The sequence below is a fragment of the Anser anser genome (assembly GCF_964211835.1).
Source record: "Anser anser genome assembly, chromosome: 4".
Classification (NCBI taxonomy): domain Eukaryota; kingdom Metazoa; phylum Chordata; class Aves; order Anseriformes; family Anatidae; genus Anser; species Anser anser.
In genome coordinates this window covers 8774062-8780136 of record NC_139724.1, presented here as the reverse complement: position 1 = coordinate 8780136, position 6075 = coordinate 8774062, and positions in this window count along the sequence as shown.

The following is a 6075-nucleotide window of genomic DNA, read 5'->3' as shown; positions in this document are numbered from 1 at the left end:
GTTGGAGAAATGGAGAAAAAAAAATCCCTCTTTTTTTTTTTTTAAAGATAAAAATTACCAGAGTGGGCAAGTGACACTCAATGCAAAATCTGTCAGAGTCAGAGAATGAGGGACAGGTACGATTTTAGGTAAATGCTAGTACATTAGGTGTTTTGGCCTGTCCAGTCATTTTCCCTCGTCCAGTGTCACAGACTGAAAAACAGAGACCAAAGGCAATTTCGTGTCAGACCTATTCAGCACTCCAATGAGCTGAGCAAAAGGAAATATGGTCAGGACCATATTTATGTGAACAGAAAAATACATAGCAGAACTTAGTGCTCCAGACAACAATATATTGCAGAAAAGGGTGCTAATTTGCTTCCATAGAAATCATTTGATTTTCCTGTGTAACCTACAGGCAAGATAAATGTTTTTTTTTTATTTTTATTTTATTTTCTTGCCCTCCCCTCTCATTTTCCCCCTCCTTATTTCACGTTCAGTCATCTGTTCTGCAGTGTACTGTCTTTTCAGTCAAGAACACACCAACTATTGCCAATTCCAGTCTTCTGGGAGATGCTCTTGCGTTGGGCAGCTGTCTTCCCAAAGACAGGGGCATCACCTCCCTAAAAACCTCTTACTTTGCTATTCTCAAGGCTGCAAGCTTGAGCTTGTCCCAGAAACCAATCTTCCAGTTGTCACTCAGCGTGCTATCACCATATGCTAAGTTTATGGGAAGCTGTCTTCAAAGCAAATGTGATTGTCCACTCTACCACTCCATGAGTGTGTGGGTACATATGTGCAACCATGCAGGTGGTGTCTGTGTGTGTAAACAGGGAAGCAGAGTTCGTATGAAATGATTCAAGTGTCAAACAACAGGGAAAGTTTGATAGTCGCATATGCTGTGTGAACCTGACAGCATTTAACATTTTCCATGTATGCTTACTGAGAATCAGAAGCCCCACAGGTCATGAAAAATAAAAATACATAAACAAACAAATAAATAGGTAAACAATAAGCAGAATGTTTTTCATTTATTTATTTATTTATTTATTTATTTATTTTTATTGGGGTTACTACAGTAATTTCAAACATGAAGTTCATTTCAGTGGAAACACTGATTTATTCACATTTAGCATTTCTCGTTTTCAGCAACTGGGATGAGCTACATAAGGAGGCAGAAACATGATAAAGAGTCCCCAGATACCAGTAGTCTTTGAGAGCAGAAACTATCTTAGAGCGTTTAAGTGACAAATTTTTTCAAAGTTGTTAGCTACTAAATCAGCTTATTAAGCATGCCTCACAACTCCTTTGGGAATCACCCTTCTTTCTTTCCTTTTTTTTTTTTTTCCCCTTTTTTAAGACACAAAGACACAAATCTTTCTTTTAAGAAATATGTAAACACAAGTGAATAGAAACATATTCCAACAGTTATATTTTTCAATTCCCTTGTGTCACACTGAGGACATTTGATTCAGTGGTACTATTCACTTCAGTGAGCTGAGGACAATAATAGAAGGAAAAGTGTAAAAACACCATTTAGACTTCTCTTTGGTAACTGAAGGGCAGATCTCCCAAGGCTCCCAGGTGTGGAAATAGAAAGCTTTGCCAGGTTTCTTTTTTGTTGGTTCCAGAATCACTCGTTATATAATCTTTTTTTTTCTTTCTTTTTCCTTATTTCTTTTTTTTTTTTTTTTCCAGAAGACAAGGCCAGTAACAAGTAATCTTTCTCTGTGACTTGAGAAATAAGACAAGGATGTAAAGTGATGTCCCCTTTCACCTTGTGTGAGGTGAACAGGTCAAGACAGATAGCTGATTTTGTGTCTGTATAGAGATGTGTACCTGTCTGCCTTGGGAACAGAATTACTGAATGGATTCCCACGAAAGTACAACTTTTCTATGTTGCCCTTATAGCATACCAGGAAAAGACAGCACCTCTATGACAGAAGGGTAATTTCCGACCTGTTTGCTTTCCTTCCAAGCTTAAAATAATATCATTGGTATTGTTTAAAAGGTTCTGTACTTTTAAAAACTTGAACACTGATGTGTAAGTGTCTTGGTTTCAGCTGGGATTTAATTGAGTTAATTTTCTTCATAGTGACTGGTATGGTGCTGTGTTTTGGATAGAGAAGAAAAATCATGCTGATATCACACTGATGTTTCAGTTGTTGCAGAGCAGCGCTTACACTAAGCCAAGGACTTTTCTGCTTCTCACACTGCCCTGCCAGTGGGCAGGCTGGGGGTGCAGCAGGAGCTGGGAGGGGACAGACCCAGGACAGCTGACCCAAACTGGCTAAAGGGATGTCCTGTACCATATGGAATAACATGGGGGGAAGTTGGCCAGGGGAGCTGTTTTTGCTCAGGAATGGGATGGGCATTGATTGATAGATGGTGAGCAATTGCATTGTGCATCACTTGCTTTGTGTGTGTATATATATATATATGCATATATTATTATTTTCATTATTATTTTTATTATTACTACTATTATTTTCCTTTCCTTTTCTGTCCTATTAAACTCTCTTTATCTCAACCCATGCATTTTAACTTTTTTCCGGTTCTCTCTCCTGCCCCACTTGGCAGAGAGTGAACAAATGGGTATGTGCTTCTTAGCTGCCTGCCAGGTTAAACCTGGAAATACTGGTATCAATTTAAATACTGGTATCAATCACCCCTATATTCAAGAAGAAACAATGGATGCAAAAGTAAGCTCATTTGGAAAGAGAGGAAACTCCAACTAAGAAGGGGAAAGGAAGAAATGGACAAGGCAGGCTACTCTGAAGCTGGGCCACCATGAGAACAGGAGGAGGAAGGGGCAGAACTCATAAACAAGGCAGTAACCACCTGATTGCTATCCCTGGGTGAGCTGTGAGATATGCGAAAAGATTTCAGCTGTCATCCATGCGAGCACATTGTCATCTGGCTGCTCTTATGCTGGGATAACAGGACCAGTAGCCTGGAGTTAGAGAGCAGGGAAGCCAGGCAGCTGGGATTCCTCTCTAGGAGAGGGGGCTTTGACAAAATTGTTGGAAAAGCAGCACAAGCCCTCTGCCTCTGGAGGTGGCTCCTCTCTGGTGTGAAGGAAAGGTATCCCTTCGAGATGCTGTATGTCACCCAGGCAAGTGGACCACCATGGAGAGAGGTAGCAGCACCTGAGGGAATTAACTGTGCAGGAGGTGATTTCTGATGACCTGGACAACGAACAGTTATCGGAAGATCCAGACGAAGTCAAGTGTGCACCATCATCATATGGCAATTCATTGGTAGTAATGACCTGGAAAGATGGAGAGGGACAAATGGTGGATGAATTGGCTAGCCAACTCTGTCAGATGAAGAAAGTCTCTTTTCTTCCCTATCAGCCTGCATCTCCGCTGTGGAGAAACCATTTCAGTAGCTTAAAGAAAGAGAGAATAAGTTTTCTCCCCACAGACAGTCAGCATTTGTCTGCTCAAGAGAGGATACAGTAGGTACACACGATGTGCCACCCTGTGGTTCTACCAGCACAACCACCAGGAGGACATTGGGCAGTGAGATGGAAAATCTACCTTGACCTTAGAGGTACAGGTACGTGAGTTGCGAGGAAAAATGATGGCGAATGGGGGGGTTCTTCCAGGGAAACGGCTGCTCCAGTTTCCAGCGGGCAGTTCTCCAGACAGAGAAGAAGAGCTGATCTTCTGACCTTAACGGCGGGACTTTTGATTCACATTTACAAGAAGTGATTAATGAATACAATGACCAGGACTAGAGGGACCCCGCCTCCAGGTAGGTGGAGGAAAGGGAGAACTGGGTTTATTGGACTTTGTGGATTTGATGGCCTGGCACATCAGCCCCACAGGAGTATAAGACTCTAGAGGACACCAGTGCACGGTGTACCCGAATGGCAACAAGCTATAGAGGGGCAGAACCCATCTGTATTTCTGGAGTGACGGGGGATCCCCACAGTTAACTGTATTGGAGGCTCTGGGTGTCCCTGCTTGAGCAGGCTGAGGTGAGTCTAACTGGGAAAGAGTGGCAAAACATCCCATCGTGACTGCCCTGGATGCTCTGTGCATCCTTGGCACAGACTACCTCAGGAGAGGGTACTTCAAGGACCAAAAATGTGCTGGGCTTTTGGCATAGCTGCCTTGGAGACAGAGGACATTGCCATATTGTGTCATGCTGGGTGATTAAACCATGAAACTGGTGGGAGTTGTTGGAAGGAGGGAGCGGGGGTAAGGGCTCAGAGACTGGCTGGGCATTGGTTGGTGGGTAGTGAGCAATAGTGTTGTGCCTCACTTGTTTTGTGTGTATGTATATTATTATTATTGTTATTATTATAAATTTTATTTTCTCTTCCTTTTCTGTACTATTTAACTGTCTGCCCCAACCCACAAGTTTTACCTTTTTCTGCTTTTCTCCCTCATCTCACTGGGGGTGCAGGTGAGCGAATAGGTGTGTGGCGCTTAGCTGCCTGCCAGGTTAAACCACTACAGTGAGGAAACAATGATCAGGCTCAGTTTTCTTGTCAGTTGGAGAAACAGTAGCTAGGAGATAGAAAGAGTTTTGGTGTTGGCCTGAATGAGGTTTTAAATACTGGATTTAACTAAAATCCCACCTTTAAATGGGATTTTAAACAGGGTCTGTCGCTGAGGAGAGAGGGGAAAGCAAGTTCTGTATCTGAAGATTCTCTCATGTGGACAGTTTCCTTTTCCTAATAGTAACTTTTGTCTCCAAGTAGTAATAAAGAAAAACATGTTGCTATTAAACTAATTTCTTGCAGTGTCAGTTTGGTGGCTACTGAATTTAACTTCAGCTGTTCAAAAATAGAGAAATGGGGAATATAAAAGCTCTGAAGTTTGAAAGAATCTGAAACATCTTCAGATGCTCAGTTGTCAATGCAATTTCTATTTATGTTACTGAAACAAAGAAAAATGTGCTGCTATAACTTAAAGAAGGTCTAAGCAATACATGGTTTCTTCTGAGAAACACTTTAAGATAATGTTTATTTTTGCACTGATCATGAAGTTGTCAGAATATCATAGAATCACAGAACGATTTGGATTGGAAGGGATCTTAAAAACCACCCAGTTCCAACCCCCTACCATGGGCAGGGACACCTCCCACTAGAACAGGTTGCTCAAAGCCCAATATCATTGAAAAGAAATTTGTGCTTACTTGTTATATAGTTTTTCTCATCAAAATTGCTTCAAATGCATACAGATTCTAGAGCTATATACTTCAGGATAATTATTGAAGTCAGATTGCCTAATTTTGACAAATGCAGATGGATGCATGGACTAGCCTAGAGTGCACAAGTACCTGTTGAGCTGTTGTGTGTGTTTAGTAAGATGCTCACATGCCATGCTTACACATAGATCAGTGATTATGATATGGAAATGAGATAGTAGAGGATGAGAGTTGCATGTGTATGCAGCTAACATAGTTATGCCCTCCCCTAAATTATGATCCCTGTAAGGAGAATTGCTAGCAAGGGTCAGAAGTCTGCCAGGATCCTTAGTACTGATTTTTATGTAGAAGGCGTCCAGATAGTATGGTGAAGGCAGTGGCAGAAAACTGAAAAGAAAATTACTGTTTGCAGCCCTTAGAAAGGCAGGAAAAAAAAAATATAAAGCTGAGTGAGGAAAATACAGTGAAGCCCCACTGACACATACTGCATCTTCCTGAGAGGGAAGCTTTGGTGATGGGGAAGTCCGGAGGGGAAAAGTAGAGGCAAGCATAGAGGCAGCCTGGGTGTGAGAAGAGATTGCTGTGGCTCAGAGTTCACATTGTGTTTGGAAGTCTTGGTCTTCCTTCTATCAGTGAAGTGGAATGTCATTCTCCATGTAGCACTGGGGACACATGCACGTACACAGCTGTAAAACTGCACAGAAATTCTGGTACAGATGACAGGAATTTTGAAGCAAAATTTGCAGTGAAAGCAGTCATTTAATTGAACAGAGGTTGAGCAGGTAGGAGCTTTTCATTTAGTGTGAGTTTCTTTTCTAAACCTCTACTTTGAAAAGGCATATAGCTGTTGCCTGTCAACTAAATTGGACTGGTGTTTTGAAGCCACACATTTTTATGCACCAGTGGAGCAGAAATGAAAGCTGTCAATAATAA